The sequence below is a fragment of the Meriones unguiculatus genome, chromosome 10 (genome assembly GCF_030254825.1).
Source record: "Meriones unguiculatus strain TT.TT164.6M chromosome 10, Bangor_MerUng_6.1, whole genome shotgun sequence".
NCBI lineage: Eukaryota > Metazoa > Chordata > Mammalia > Rodentia > Muridae > Meriones > Meriones unguiculatus.
The window spans coordinates 92822888-92840381 of record NC_083358.1 but is presented as its reverse complement, the minus strand read 5'-3'; the positions used below and the strand labels follow the sequence as shown (position 1 = coordinate 92840381).

Below are 17494 nucleotides of genomic sequence, written 5' to 3'. Positions count from 1 at the left end.
AGAAAGGTTTAATTAACTTAGTGGTTAACCTTAAAAGTTTAAAAAGAATCTACAACTAGGGAAATGGTACCAAATCTATTATCTTTTCCCTGTAAGGGTCATTAATTTGTACAGTCAATATCAAACATCCTCTAAAGTGACTATATGTTTTCACAGGGTATTCTGTCAAATCAGTGAAAATGAAATTAAATTTCTTTTTAAAAATCAATTAATTATGTACTTGTATTTATGTAAAAAATCTTAAAGTATTTTAGAGGGTACATGAATAGGACTTTAGAAGTCAGAAATACTTAAAGAAGTGACTAGTTTTGAAAGCTGATGATTGTAGACAAGTCCCCACAACTGAACAAAAAGGGAGAGGACAAGGAAGAACATGACAATAAATTTTGCATATATGATTATGTGGTAGGTAAAGAAAACAGTAAACATAATGATGAAAAAAAATAAATTTTGGAGATGTAGACTTGAATTAAAACCCTCAGAAGACCTAAGTATTGGAGATATTAAAATAACTAAGACTCTCAAATTTAAACATAAAGTGTGTCAGTCCATGAATAAAATAACAGCACGGTTTTAATTTTATCTATGAGATTAATTCACATATCAATTTGCAAGTTATCTGAAAATACTCTACAGTTGGTAGTTACTTGAGAGGAAATCTAATGTTAGATTGAAATCCTGATCTGTAAGCCATCGGAGATCAAGTAAAATATTTTCCTGTATTACAAGAGAAAACATAAGCAAATCAGTTTTCAGACTAAGAAAGACTATGGCAGGTCTAGGCTGACAGTTGGTTATTCAGGAAGATATTCAGATGATATGGCAATATATTGAATAGAATGAAAGATGATAAGCTTGGTAAATCGTTAGAGGTTAGGTAGAAATTACAAATGTTTGGCTCCTCATTTTGTCATTTGGGTGTTCTACTTGTTAAGTTCATTGAACATGGGAAAATCAGAGGTTTTTCTGGGTAGGTTTATCATCATTATTAAATATTTTACATTTGTGCCTAACTTGAAGCAGCCTGAGAAGGGCAGATTGACTTATTCAGGACTCTGATACCAAGGTCTGAGGTTATCACAGACCTCTCCTCTAGTAAATCTCATTTCCAGGATCATTGTTGTACAATAAGCAATTGAACAGAAGGGAAAACTAATAAGAATTATGTTCTCTCTTCATCTAGTTGAGGAGTCGTCTAAAGAGGAGATTGAGAAGGATTATCTAGAGGGTATGAATGGAATCTTTAATGTGTGGAAAAGAGAAGCCCAAAGCAAAATAACTCAGCAAAACCAAATCCATAACTCAATCTTTGCAGAGGCAGAAAGATAAATGAAGTGAGCTCAAAGATAAGCAAGAAGATCTCTGGGAACACAAATCAGTGCTTTTGGGTGTCTAGGGGCTTTGCATTTACGCTCTTTCATTCTTTCAAAGATTTAGGAGAAATAATCTTTTTACAGCCTTTGTTCACTTGATAATTAATTATTGAATGTCCATGATGAAACAAAAGAAATTGAGAGAAAAGAAAAACAAGAGAGAAAAGGAGAAACAGTGGACTGTGTACAGAGACTCTATAATCTAGTATTAGAGTGGGTTAATAAAGGTATCAAATAATTGGTAACATATTGTTTGAAGAGAATTAAAGAACCATGAAGATAAATAAAATAACAGTGTATATGGTAGAAGAATGTTACATTGCTGGTGCTTGGGGACCTTGCTTTTATATTATATGCTGGCTTTTGAAAAGGACTCTGACAGAGTAGAAAGACAAAGACACAAGGTTATCTACTTAGCAGGGCAAATGAAGACTTGTGTACCTTGGAGTGGGACAGGCCTTAGTTTACCTGAAAATTTACAAATGCCCCAATGAACCCAGAAGACAAGACTTGCTGGTTTGAAGGACACAAGCCTGACTGACTGTAAGTCAGTTAGCAGTAAGGATGGCCACACAAGATTTGCCTTTCTGACCTCCTCTGTTTATTCATGCTAATACCATTTATAATAACATACTAATATAAAAGTTAAACAGACATCTCACCCACAGGAGAACAGATAGTTGGGCAGAGATATTGCTGCGAGGTTCTTCTGGAGAATATTCCTTAATAAGGATGATCTGGAGGATTTTTGTTGCTTAGGAAACACACTAAGAAAAGTCTGCCTGTCACTAGCAGCTCTGTGGTGATGGCCCTTGTGCCACATCTGCATTAGTAGGTGGCAGAGAGGAGAAAGGCCATGTCTATGCTCAGGGTTCTGACTATGAACATCTGAATAATTAGTAGCCTACCATTCCCTGAAAAAGTGAGCTGGAGACTATCACCAGGGAGCAAGATGAAGACTAGAAAAATTATATCTGGAACTGAGGGCCCTGAGCAACAATTAGCCTATGACAGATGGTGGGTCTACTCGAGAAGGTCTGGTGAGGTGTAAGCCCAAGATGGGTGCCATGAGGCCTGGATAGGGAGCTCTCCTGAGGTGACCACCAGTTGGGCACCGCAAGCCTAAGGGATAAGATTAGACCGGAGATGACTCCTGCATAATGCACAAGAAGGACATAACACTCCTGAGACCATTCCTGAGATGAGCTCAGACACTCAGAGACCACGGAGGCCTCTTTCCCATTTCTCCACCACTTGCTTGTTTCTCTTAGAGGCCTCCGTGGTGGAGAAATGGGAAAGAAAGAGAAATAGAGGATGTGGGCACAATGAAGAGAGGCAGAACCGAAGACTCAAGGGTAGTGAGGAACATGGCAATGTATTGTAAGTACTGTAATGTAATGTAATGTAACATGGCAATGCTGATGTAAGTACTCTGTGATGGCATGGTGGTGTGCTGGCCCGTGCTGCCACTAGGGGCCAAGTTGTGTGTCCCTAGACCTGAAGGAATGGAGTCTGTTACCACCGAAGTCCAGGGGGAATGTCCCTGCTCTGAGCTGCCACCGGGGGCCTGTTAATGTTTAAGGGCCGTGAGTAATTGGCCCCATCCTTCACATGGCATAATGGGAGAGCTAACCCTGAGGACACAGGAGCAAGAAAGCTAAACCCACCTAAGCCAGCTGCAGTACTCTGAAGAGCAACCCAGCACGTTGCTGGGTTGCAAATGTGCTGACATGTGAGGAAAAGAGCATGAAAGAGCTGACTCTACCATTGGTCTCCTGTGCATTGGCATAGATGAAGGAGCGATACCCTCCTCTCCCCTCAGACCTCACCACCTGCAACAGGTAGGAGACCTAGCCCTGGCATCATGAAAGCAGGATAGTTGTCCTGCCGCTTACCAAATGCAGCTCTCACATTCGGGAGAGCGGGCCCTGCATCTCACCTGGGAAGCAGAGTAGAGATGACCCTATTGGTAGGAGGCAGGTGGTTATCCGCAAGGGCAAGAGTGAGGGAGAACCAGCCTTGCCTCTTGTCTGCCATGACCAACCCCCACAACAGGCTGGAGATTTGGTTCTTAGGAGGTCATGAGAGTAGGAGAGCTGTCCTTTGCCATCAACAGATGCAACACCCTCACGTGGGAGAGCAGCAGAGTAGAGCCCACCCTGACGGTGGTGGTGAGGGCGAGCTGGCCCCAAGGATGTGAGTGTGAGAGAACTAGCCATGCAACTTGTCCTCTTGCAGCGACATGGGTGAGGGGGAGACTTACCCCTCCTCTTGTCCCTTGTCATCAATGGCAGGCAGGAGAGTTGTCCCTGAGGTCCTCAGAGCAGGAGAGCTGTCTTTGTCACTCCCCTGCTGCAGTAGGCTTTGCACCTCACCTGGAGCACAGAACAGCTGTCTCTGGATGTGAGAGTTTCCGCTGAGCCAGTCCTAGGGCATGATTTGGGGAGATCTGGCCCCGCCTCTTGTCTACTGGGTGGTGGCAGAGATGAAGGACGGACATCCTTGATCCTTGCCATAGATGGCAGGCAGGAGAGCTGGACCTAAGGTCATAAGAACTAGCTGTGTCCCTCACCACCTGCATTGCGTGGGAGAGTGGGCTCTGCACCTCTACACCTTCCCTGGCAGCAGAATAGAGCTGTCCCTGGCAGTGGGCATTCCTGTGAGCGTCCACCAGGGCATGAGAGTATAAGGGTCTGTGCGTTGACCAGCTCAGCTATCTCTGAGGCCTAGATCAACATCTTTGAATTGGCCCGTCCCAACAGCTATACCATAGATGAACTGCTGAATGCATAAAGGGACTAGTCCTACAGATCAAAACTACAAGATATCCATGGACAGGGCAACAACAGGATACCCAAGATTAGTCCAGTAAAGTTCCAGTATCCATAATGCAGCAGAAACCAGAGGCAGAACAGCAAGTCTCTGCAAATAACACTTGCAAGCAAAGATGTGTGGGCCATGGGAGAGTGAGGAATAGTAGCTAAGTAAACATCTCATATAGTGATAAGTATTAAACAGAAAGGCAAGGCTAGTGGGTGGGATGCAGTCAAACAGGTGCTGGCTGTGCTGTTCGTCAAGGTACAGTGTCACACCTGATGACTGTAAAGAGAGGAGGAAGATGGGCAACCTTGCCATGAGCTGGCTAGTATCAAACTTTGTAAGAGCAATGTCTACAAACTCTGCATTTTTACTCTTGAAATGATTAAAGTTAGCTTGATATTTCCTGTAACACAATACTTTACTCCCTACTGAAGAAACAACTGAGCAATAGCAATTGAATCATCATTCATTTGCCTGGAAGGATTGGACAAATCAGAGACACGTATTTTTATTTTTAAAAATTCTTAAATACTAGCACCTTAACATTTAAAAAAATACAGAAGACTAAATATGTACATGCAACTTCAGTTTTACACTTGGCTTAAAAAGGGGAATGTATATACATACAACCAGTTAAAGAATCTATGACCTCCACACAATTTCTATTGGGATGATCAGAAAAGCAACATTCAAATAGAAGAAAGCAAAACAAAATGAAACAAACTAATGAGCCACCATCACCACCACCACCCAAAATGATGTAATTATATTTTAGTAAGATATTATTTAAACAGAAATTAGAGTAAATTTCTAATTGTTAGATCGAAAAATTTTTCAGGCTTCTTCTAGCATTTACATATATAAAATATTTTTATTTCTTTTTCACAACTACCTCACAATAGTTGAAAATCATACTGTTTATGTATCATGCTTTGCATTACAAGTTTTATTTTTTTTACTGTGTTATTTTTTCTCTAGCCTCACAAATCATATGACGGGAAATTTTATTGACTGTATTTGAAAATTAACTGATCTTTTTACACAACTTTTATTGTAATTTGTCTAAGAGACTATCATCTTCAGCCTGGAAAACTGCAATTGTATTTTTTAAAAATGTATTTTAAAAACTGGTGAAGGATTGTTTCTCTGGTGGTCCTGGATTTGACAGCACTGGTTAAAAAAAATGATGCTATTTAGGTAGAAATCAATCTGAGTCACTTTTTGCTTGCTAAAGTTCTCTCTTTCAGAAAATACAATCCAAAATTTTATTTAAAACCCTATTTTACCTTTCCTTTCCCACATTTTGCTTTTCTGGTTTTGTGTGTTATAATGAATTTACCAATATTCACAGGCTCTATCCAGAATATGATGTTAGCATCTTGTGCACATGTTGTAAAATAATAAAATACACTCCAAACACTTTTATAAGTTCATGAGGAAGCATACCTTTCCAACCATGAGAGGTAGTGTCTTAGAAAAACCTAGGAATCACTGCTGTGACCAGTCATTGTGCACTTGGGCACATTTTTATTTCCAAACATTTATGCAACCATGCTTGGTTGCTGTCGCTTGGATGTGTGAAGGTTCTTGTACCCATATATCCCCAGGGAAAACAGAAATGTTAATCACATGGGGATGTCTCCTCAAAGGAGGAAATACCTGTTCTTATATCCAGAAAGCTGGGAATTGTAAGGGATTAATAGCCCGGTGATCTGCAGTATCTCTTAGACCAGTCCATATCAACCTTCCACATTAAGCATGAGAGAAGGATAGTTGTCTAAACCACTCTTAGATTATCTGTATAACCATAAGCTTCCCCAAAATCCTACAGTCTGTCTTCCTCTTCACAGTAAGAATTATGGCACTCTGCCCAAAGTTTGGCTGTGAGTCTCAGTGTCTCCTTTAATACCCTGGTGGGACTATAGACTTCAGTATGTTTATTCTTTATTATAAGGCTAATATCCACTTATAGGTGAAAATACAGCACAGGTGTATTTCTGCTTCTGGGATACCTCACTCAGGATGATCTTTTCTAATTCCCACTATTTGCCTAAAAATATCATGCCTCCCTTGTTTTTAATTCCTGAGTAATATTCCATGGTGTAAATGTACCATGATTTCTGCATCCATTCTTCAGTTGAGGGACATTTTGGTTGTGTTCAGATTCTGGCTCTTATGAACAAAGTTCCTGAATCCTATTGGAAGAAGAGGATGATAGAAAGAACTGGAGCGAACAGGAATTCCACAAGGAGAACAATAGAACCAAAATACCTGGGGCAAGGGGGAATGCAGAGACTGATACTCCAACTAAGGACCGTGAATGGAGAGGACCTAGATCCCCTGTTCAAAGGAAGCCCAATAACTGTTCAGTTTCCAAGTGGGTTCCCAAGTAAAGGGTACAGCGGCTGTCTCTGACATGAACTCAGTGACCAGGTCTTTGATAAACTCCCATTGAGGGATAGAGCCTTGGCAGGTCACAGAGGAAGATGATGCCTCCAGCCTTGATGAGACCTGATAAGCTAGGGTCAGATAGAATGGGAGGAGGTCCTCCCCTTTCAGGAAGAATAGGGAAAGGGCAAATGGGAAGAAGAGAGAGGGTAGGTAGGACTGGGAGGAGGCAAAGGAGAGGGCTGCAACGGGGATAGAAAGTGGATCAATTGTAATAAATAAATATATAAATAAAATTAAATTAAAAAAAAAGAAAAAAAATCCTACAATCTGGACCATAGGTGGCTAAAAGCCCAAATTCCCCCTACATTATCTATTCAACTAGCCCAGATCTTTCTTTAAGCCTTCAAGCTAATACAGGTAGACAATCTTTAGATCTTATTTTCTTGGAAAAATAACATGTACTCTCAGTTGAGTTTCAATGCAATTATGCTTTCTTGTGTACCGGGAATTGTATTACACCAGAAAGCTTTCCTCCATTACAGTGTGTTTTAATATGCTGACGATAAATAACAGACTCCCCAAGTTTTTTCCAGCCTTGCCAACTAAGTTGGGCTCAACCAAGTTTTTATTCACAACTCTTAATAGCGGCTCCTTTCTTGCCTACCTTGACACTTGCAGGGAGCCCCTCAGCTATTTTTTTCAGAGAGCATCTTGGATTTTTGGTAAGTGCATTAATTTTTATAAAGAAGTTCTTAAATAAAACTTGGTTGCTTATGAAAGAGGTGAATTATGTTTTCTTAAAAACACTGTATTCTTGATTAGTTTCTTTAGGTGTACAGATTTAAGTAGGTTTATCTATATTATATGTCTATATGAGTGAGTATATACCGTGTGCGTCTTCTGCTTCTGGGACAGCTCACTCAGGATGATCTTTTCCAGATTGCACCATTTACCTGCAAATTTCATGATTTCCTTGTTTTCTATTGCTGAGTAATATTCCATTGTGTAAATAAATATACCACAATTTGTGCATCCATTCCTCCACTGAGGAGCATCTGGGCTGTTTCCAGCTTCTGGCTATTACAAATAAGGCTGCTACAAACATGGTTGAACAAATGTCCTTATTGTGTGCTTAATTCTTTTGGATATATGCCTAGGAGTGGTATAGCTGGATCTTGAGGAAGCACTATTCCTAGTTGTCTGAGAAAGCACCAGATTGCTTTCCAGAGTGGTTGTACAAGTTTACATTCCAACCAGCAATGGAGGAGGGTTCCCCTTTCTCCACAACCTCTGCAGCATGTGTTGTCTCTTGACTTTTTGATCTTAGCCATTCTGATGGGTGTAAGGTGAAATCTTAGGGTCATTTTGATTTGCATTTCCCTGATGGCTAATGAGGTTGAACATTTCTTTAAGTGTTTTTTTTTTTTTTGCCATTCGTTATTCCTCAATTGAGAATTCTCTGTTTAGCTCTGTACCCCATTTTTTAATTGGATTACTTGATTTTTTTACTGTTTAACTTCTTTAGTTCTTAAAATGCTCAATTCCTATCCACAAAGGCAAAGAGGATGGACATCAGAAGAAGGAGAAAAGAGGGAACAAGTCAGGAGCCTGACACAGAGGACCTCTGAAAAGCTCTGCCCTGCAGACTATCAATGCAGATGCTGAGACTTATGGGCAACTTTTGGGCAGAGTGCAGGGAATCTTATGAAAGAAGTGGGAAACAGTAAGATCAGAAGAGGACAGGAACTCCACAAGGAGAGCAACAGAACCAAAAAATCTGAGCATAGGGGTCTTTCCTGAGACTGATACCCCAACCAAGGGCTATGCAGGAGATAACCTAAGACCCCTGCACAGATATATCCCATGGCAGTTCAGTATCCAAGGAGGTTCCATTGTAATAGGAACAGGGACTGTCTCTGACATGAACTGATTGGCCTGTTCTTTAATTACCTCCCCCTGAGAGGGAAGCAGCATTACCAGGCCACAGAAGAAGACAATGCAGCCATTCCTGATGAGACCTAATTGACTAGGATCAGAAGGAAGGGAAAGAAGACCTCCCATATCAGTAGACTTGTCTATATGGTTTACATAAGCAAAGAAGAACAGGGAACTCAGGTAACACAAGAAAACCATTTTTTCTTATTTATTTATTTATTTTATTACATTTTATTCACTTTGTATCCCAGCTTGAGTTCCTTTCCTCATCCCCTCCCAGTCCTGCCCTCTCTTCCTCTTCTCCTCTCATGCTTCTTCCCTAGTCCATTGATGGGAAAGGTCCTCCTCCCCTTCTTTTATTTTCTTAATTAAACTTTTATTATTTTTACATTAATTAAATTTTATTCTCTTTGTATGCCAGCTGTATCACCCTCTCTCATTCCCTCCCAATCTATCCTCCCTCTCATCTCCTGCATGCCCTTCTCCAAGGCAACTAATAGGGGAGGTCCACCTCCCCTTCCATCTGACCCTAACTTATCAGGTCTCATCAGGACTGGCTGCAAAGTCCTCTTCTGTAGCTTAGCAAGGCTGCCTGAGTGAAGTATCCCAGAATCAGAAAGACACACACTGTATGTACTCCCTTATAAGTGGGTACTAGACCTATAAGATAGGATAAACATACTAAAATCTGTACACCTAAATAAGATAAACAAGAAGGAGGACCTGGGGTAAGATGATCAATCCTCACTTAGAAAGACAAAGGGGATGGACATTGAAAGAAGGAAAAAACAAGAAACAGGACAGGAGCCAACCATAGAAGGCCTCTGAAAGCCGCTACCTAGGAGTGTATCAAAGTAGATGCTGATACAAACTTTGGGCAGAGTGCAGAGAATCATATAAAAGAATTAGTTAGTAAGATCTGGAGACTACAGGAACTTCACAAGGAGAGCAACAGAACTAAAATATCTGGGCTCAGGGGTATTTTCTGAGACTGAGATTCCAATTAAGGCACATTCATGGATAAAACTTCGAACCCCTGCTCAGATGTAGCCCATGGCAGCTCAGTATTCAAGTGGGTTCCCTAGTAAGGGGAAGAGGGACTGCCTCTGACATGAACTCAGTAGCTGCCTCTTTGACCCCCTACCCCCAAAGAGGAGCAGTTTACTCCCCTTCTATCTGACCCTAGCTGCATTGTCTTCCTTTGTGGCCTGGTAGGGCTGTTTTCCCCTCAGAGGAAGGTGATCCATGAACTCAGTGGCTAGCTCAGAAAACCATTTTTGCAAGGAATGTTCATTCTCTGGGAAGCTTTGCTGATGTTGGCTAGATTCTCAAATATCTGGGACAATTCACGATTCCAATTGTCACTTGTGTACAGTCTAATTTGATTGCTATCCTGGGTTTGCTCTCACATCAGAAATCAATACTAAAAGGAAGTGAAATTCTAGGACACTTCCTTGAGGCTTAAGTTCACAAATGCACACCATGACCTCTGCTGTATTCTATTGAAAGGCAAAATTCTCAAGCCTGCTCAAATTCAGGAACTGACAAGATGTACCCACTTAATGGCTAGACAATATTAAAGTTCCTCTACAAGAAAAGCAAAAGGAGATCACTGATGAAACATTTCACACAACTGACATTAAAGAAAAAATGGTGGAAATTCTGTCCTCTATATCCTTAGCATTTTACATAATTTAAGAGTGGTATGCTTCAAAGATTGTGGTAGTTTGAATGCAAGTAAGTGGTTCCCATAAGCTCATGTATTTGCAAAGCTTAGTTCTCAGTTGATGAATTGTTTGAAATAGATTAGGACATGTAGTCCTGCTGGAAGAGGTATATCACTGGAACTGAACTTTGAGGTTTCAAAAGCCTATGCCAGACCTAGCATCTTTCTCTCTCCTTGCTGTCTGTGGTCCAGGAGGTCAGGTACTGCTCTCACACCATGCATGAATGATGCCTAGAGTAACTCTCCGAAACTCTAAGCAAGCCCCCACCCCCCGCAATTAAATCACTTCATTTTTATGAGTTACCTTGGTCATGGTGTTTCTTCCCAGCAATAGAGCAGTAACTACGAGAATGCGGTTTAAGCAAGTGATCATGGCGATGTGCAGTGTTATTTACTATTTCAAAGCTGAGCTTATAGCTGACAGAGCCCAGTAAACAAAATAACCAAAACAACGTCAACTTTGCATTGAAATCAGTAACTTTTCTAAATATATTTATAATAGACATGTTTTACAATGAAGACTAAAGCATCAGTAATTGTATATCTGAAACAATAATCAATGTAACATGAAAACAGAAAATGAAGGATCACTTTCTGTAAGGCAAATGATTTTTTTGGTAAGTTTAATATTTATTTTTTTATAAGTTAATGTTTGCTTCCTGAATAATTACTAGTGTCTTCTAACATCTGGTGCTTTTCGTTTTCTTTAAGAATTCTTATTTGGGTAATAAATAATTAGAATCCGGCAGTTCTTTCATCAGTACTTAGACAATACCAATCTTTAATAATTAGATATAAAGACAAAACAATTTCAACAATAATTTGTAAATATTTGAAACTGCACTGTTTCCTTAAGAATGTGATATTTTTCATGCATGGAAAGGTGGTTCAGCAGTTTAAAGTGTTTGCTGTTCTTCCACACGACCAGAGTTTGGTTGCCAATCCCCGTGGGGCAGATCATGATTGCCCATCACTCAAGCTCCAGAAAACCTGACACACTTTTGGGCTCTGCACAGACCCATATGAAAAATGTACATACTGAGAAATAGACATAAAGACATATTTTCCCTTAAATTAAGAGAATTTTTAGATTTTCAAATAACTTCATAAAGCAGTTATCTTAATTTAAATTGTAAACAGAAATATAAAGGCTCAATATTCATTCAGTTTTTACAAATAACAAAGGAAAAAGAATCAAGGAAAGGTAATTTAACTCATCTAATTTAAAAAGTAGCATTGTCTTTACTTGTGAAAATAAACTGATTTTAATGTGGATTAATATGCATCGTTTTCTTAGAATAACAGAATATGTCAACAAAGTTCTCACATGATTAACAAATGCCTAGAGTAAAACATGTGCTAAGTTCAATGCTCTTTTTCACTTTTTCTTTTAACTGATTTAGTGTCTGATTTTATACTGAGGTCTTTGATCCACTAGGACTTTAATTTTGTGCAGGGTGATAAATATGGATCCTTTTCATTTTTCTACATGTAGACATCCAGTTTGACCATCACTATCTGTTGAAGATGCTGTCTTTTATCCATTGTATACTTTTGACCTCTTTGTCAAAAATCAGGTGTCTATAGGTGTTGGGTTTATTTCTGGGTCTTCTATTCTATTCCATTGATCCACCGGTCTGTTTCTATGCCAGTACCATGCAGTTTTTATCACTGTTGCTCTGTAGTACAGCTTGAAATCAGGGAAGGAGATCTTTTATTGTCCAGGATAGTTTTAGTTATTCTGGATGTTTTGTTTTTCCATATGAAGTTGAGAATTGTTCCTTTTTGATTTTTATCCCCTTTAAACTCATTTACATAGGAGACAGCTTCCAGAACAGAACACCAAGAGCTCAGGCTCTAAGATCAACAATCAGTAAATGGAACCACATGAAATGAAAATGCTTCTGTAAGGCAAAGGACACTCTCAATAGAACAAAACTACATCCTTCAGCCAGGAAAATGCTCTTCACCAACCCTACAACTGAAAGAGGGCTAATATCCAGATAATATGAAGAACTCAAGAAATTAAACACCAACTAACCAAATACTACAATTAAAAAGGTGTATAGAGCTAAACAGAGAATCTCAAAAGTGAAATATGTCAGAGAAACACTTAAAGAAATACCCAACGTCCTTAGTCATCATGGAAATGCAAATCAAAAGGACTCTGAGATTCCACCTTACACCCATCAGTTTGGGTAAGCTCAAAAACTCCAGTGACAATACATGCTGGAGAGGATGTGGAGAAAGGAGAACCCTCCTCCATTTCTGGTAGGAATGTAACATTTTACGACTTCTTTTGAAACTAATCTGGCACTTTCTCAGAAAACTATGAATGGTGCTAATTCATGACCCAGCTATATCACTCTTAGGCATAGATCCAAAAGATGCTAAACCATACTACAAGGACATTAGCTCAACCATGTCAGTAACAGCTTTATTCAATATAGCTAGAATCTGGAAACAACCTAGATGTCCCTCAACCAAAGAATATATACAGAAATTGTGGTACATTTACATAATGGAATGCCACTCAGCTATTAAAAACAAGGAAATCATGAAATTTGTAGGCAAATGGATGGAACTAAAAAAGATCTTCCTGAGTGAGGTATCCCAGATGCAGAGAGACATGCATGGTATACACTCACAAGTGGATATTTGCTATATATTTTAGTATGTTTGGATAAACATACTAAAATCTACAGACCTAAAGAAACTAAACAACAAGGAGGATCCTAGGAAAGATGCTTAATTCTCCTTCAGAAGAAAAAACAGGATGGACACAAGAAGCAGAAGAAGAGGTGGAACAGGATTGGAGCCTACTACAGATGTCCTCTAAAATACTCCACCGAGCAGGGTATCCAATCATTTGCAGAGACTCACAGCCAAACTTTAGACATAGCACAGGGAGTCTTAATGGAAGAAAGGAGATATACTAGGACCTCGAGAGGACAGGAGCTCCAAAAGGAGACCAACAAAGCCAAAAAAACAAAAACAAACAAACAAACAAACAAAAAGCTAGGCCCAGGGGGGTTGAAGAGACTAATACATCATCCAAAGACCATGCATAGAGACTACCTAGACCCCTTGCTTAGATATAGCCCATAGACAACTCACTCTCCATGTGAGTTCTCTAGTAAGGTGAGAAGAGACAGTTTCTGAAAGGAACTTAGTTGCCTGCTCCTTGATGTCTTCATCCTGGTGGGGTGACCTATCCAGCCTACAGAGGAAGAGAATCCGGGCAGTCCTGATGGGACCTGATAGGCTAGGGTGAGACAGGAGGGGTGTAAGACTTCGCCTATCAGTGGACTAGGGGAGAGTGATAGGGAAGGAAGAGGTAAGGAGGGTGAGACAGGGAGGAGATGATTTGGTGACTATTCCTAAACTGTTGTATTTCTCTAAATGAAGCTCTTATACAAAGTTGCAGCACATTTAGCAACCAGTAGTACAGTTATCTGTAACTTCATCTATAGGTAAGAATGACCTTCAAGATATTTGTTGCATCAGTGATTCTCAAGTCCTTTGAGGACACTTATGACCCTCTCTGATGTAGTTAAATGTACTATTTGTCTTCCCTTAGTGCAAATTAGGAAGAGAGTTACAGGGAGAAATACATAGTCTCTGTCACTTGTAACTGTTCTCAGAAGTGGCACCCCATCAGTTCTATACTTTGTAGATCTAAATTTCTGAATCCAACCTAAGGGATACACCGGAGATAAAATGGAGGGATCACAGACCACTAAAGACCCACTTTAGAGGCTGATTATTAAGCAACATTTTCAAACTAACAGTATGGTGAAGATGAACATAAATCATGTTCTAATGTGTTTCAATCTCTGTACTGTGGATATTTTGTTTGCTTGTTTTGTTTAAATAGGATATGTTGTTATTGAGAAAAGTATGATGCCAAAAAGTTATAATAAAGAATTTATATTCATTATACTAAAAAATAACAAATGTTAAAGCACTTAGATATTATGACACTCTACAAGGTGGCAACATTAACTAAAAAGAGGAAAAAAGTCTTCAGGTCATTATAAGTAGGTCATTGTGGGCAGCAGCTTTAAGGCAAAATTAGAAAATGATTCATTGTGGAGTCATACAGAAACACTGACTTGGAGGCCAGAAACAAACTGGAGACAGGCAATGTCTATCAGTGGGTAGAGCTGATGTAGTGAATCTTTTTCCTTTTCTTATGTTCATTTGAAAATGCATACAAGTCTGGCAAGATGATAAGCACACTTAGAGCTAACTCTGAATAGCTGAGTTTGGTCTCTGAGGCACACATAGTGGAAGAAACAGAACCTGTTCCTGCAACTTGTCCTAACATCTCTACAGATACACGATGGAATGAGCATTTGTCTCCATCAACATATCCATCCCCTTTACACACATATACACACTCATTTTTTTTAAATATTAGAAACAAAAAAAGAAATATGTTTTACCTGTTAATTCCCTGTGACTTAGCTAGCTGATGACAAGCCTGCAAAATGAAGGGCAAAGAATTAGAGACAATTTTCTGAGAAAGTGTTAGGCTGATTTCTAAAGTGGTTGTTCAAGTGTGCACTAACACCAGAAATGAAGGAGGGTTCTCCTTTCTTCACAACCTCACCAGCATGTGCTGTCTCTTGAGTTTTTTATCTTAGCCATTTTGATAGGTGTGATATGAAATCTCAGAGTCCTTTTGATTTGTATTTCCTTGGTGACTAAGGACACTGAGCATTTCTATAAGTGGTTCTCTGACATTTGATAGTCATGTGTTGAGTATTCTGTGTGTAGCTCTGTTCCGCATTTTTATTTGAGTTATTTAGTTTGTTGGTGTCTAATTTCTTGAGTTCTTTATATATTTTGGATATTAATCCTCTTTTGGATGTAGGGTTGGTGAAGATATTTTCCCAGTCTGTAGGCTGTAATTTTGTTCTATTGACAGAGTCCTTAACTTTATTGAAAATTTTCAGTTTCATGAAGTCCCATAATAATGTGAGCAGGGCCTGCCTCTGACATGGAATCTGTTGCCTGTTGATCACTTCCTCCTGGTTGGTTATCCTTGCCAGTCCACAGAGGAAGAGTATGCTGCCAGACCTGATGATACTTAATAAGCTGTGGTCAACTGGTGGAAGAAGAGGGCTTCTCCTTTCTGAGGAGTAGAGGAGAGGGGTAGAGGGATAAAGGGAAGGAAAGTTGGACCAATATGAAATGAGAGAAGGGGCTTCTATAGGGATGTAAAGGAAATAAATGACAAATAAAAAAATAAAAAGGCTGTTTCATTAAAATCTTTACTATATGTGCCAAGGACAAGCATAGGTTCCCAGAGGAACCAAAGCAGAGAATATGAGTCAGATTTTCCTCAAAATAGAAAGAGGAAGATATTTTGTGAAGTGTTAAATATGATGTTAAAATAATGAGGAATTTCAGATTGCTGTTTGAGGATTATGAGTAAGTGTTGAAGTGGCGCAGCATAGTAAGCAGAATGCAGCCTAGTCCAGCCACCGGCCAACTGCAACAGAAGTTAGGGTTCCACTCTGGAGAAAATAAGGATAGAAAACAACTGAATTTAAATGTCAAAAGATTATGGTTAAAGACTAATTTGTTTTAAAGGATATTTAAAAAAATATATAGTTGTCAATACTCTGCCTAAAAATTTGGGCTGTCTTTTAATTAACAATGATTTAAACAAAGCAGGAAGATCTACAAAAAATATTAGGGTCTAGAACACATGCTTATGAACATACAGAAGTGAGCATAAAATAATTTGTGAAGTATGTATCCCTGTTTCTAACTCTCTCCAAAAGGCCTAGATTTATTTTTTAATCTTTGTACTTCATCCACATTATAAAAGCCTTTGATATCTACACAATTTTATTTTTTAAAAGTAATAGATACTTTCGCAAGTTGGAGACTTCTAGTTTGAGAAAAGAGCAAAGACTTCTCCAAGAACGGGAATAAGCTATCACAGGCAGCCTCTGAAAGACTCAACCCTGCAGGGTATCAGTGCATATGCTGAGATGTATAGCCAAACTTTGGGCAGAGTTCCGGGAATCTTATCAAAGAAGGGGGAGGTAGGAAGACCTGGAGGACACAGGAGCTCCACAAGAAGAACAGAACAGAAAAATCTGGGCAGAGGGTTCTTTTCTGAGACTGATATTCCAAACAAGGATCATGCATGGAGATAACTTAGAACCTTGCACAGAAGTAGCCCAAGGCATGTCAGTGTCCAAGTGGATTTCCCAATAATAGGAACAGTGACTGTCTCTGACATGAACTCATGGGCTGGCTCTTGGATCACCTCCACCTGATGGGGAGGAGCCTTCCCAGTCAACAGAGGAAGACAAAGGAGCCAGTCTGGTGAAACCTGATAAACTGTGGTCAGATGAAAGGGGAGGAAGACCTCCCCTATCACTGGACTGGGGGAGGGTCATAGGAAAAGAAGAGGGAGGAAGGGTGGGGTTGGGAGGGGATGGGGGAAGGGACTACAGCTGGGACACAAAGTGAATAAACTGTAATTAATAAAATAAATAAATACTAGTAATCATTAAAAGAAATCCTTATGTTTTATTGTGGCTAAGAGTATGTGTGTGTTAGTCATGCTGGGGCTGAAGAAACAGCTATAATTGTTAAAGAAACCAGTACCAGTGAAGTGAACCCTCAAGTACTCCATGAGGAAAATAGAAAATTCTTCCTATGATCAACACACAACTGTGGTATAAGGCACCAGTATTGCAGGCTTCATCTTTAGCTGGTAGCAAATCTCAGCAATGTAGTAAATGTTTACATTATATCATTTCTGAAAATCATGGTAAATAGCTGAGACTTGCTCCTTCTTTTTTTTTTTTTTTTTTTTTTTTCAGGGTTAGATTCTCTGAAAAGGCACTGAATTTGAAGCCTTGGTTGCAATGCAGGCTCTCGGGTACTGGACTATATTTTCTGTAATGAATTATATGTAGAACTCTGAGGAAAAGCAATAGAAAGCTATGGTTTAAAGTGGAGTGTTTGCAGGTAAAGTTGTTAAGGGCTGGAGTTGTGATGGTTACTTTTAATTGTCAACTTGACCAAGTTATATTAATTAGTGAAGAGTACTTTCAAGAAAGCTTCTCTAATTCAAGATCACTTGTGGTCATGCATGTGGGCTATTGTCTTGATTGTCTTAATTGATGCTTTCTTCTTTTTTGCCTGAGTGGCTTTCACACCATCAAACTCATTTACTCTGTGGCTGCCACTTCTGATTTATTTTCTAGTGTTCAATCAG

The 17494-nt window shown here is 39.4% G+C and overlaps 1 non-coding gene across 1 annotated transcript; it reads left to right on the top strand.

Moving 5' to 3' along the window:
- The first annotated feature begins 2154 nt into the window (after positions 1 to 2154).
- Positions 2155 to 2285, top strand: LOC132646179 (small nucleolar RNA SNORA17). Its single transcript, XR_009584303.1, has one exon. It is a non-coding gene; the product is annotated as a small nucleolar RNA SNORA17 (small nucleolar RNA).
- Positions 2286 to 17494: the final 15209 nt, after the last annotated feature.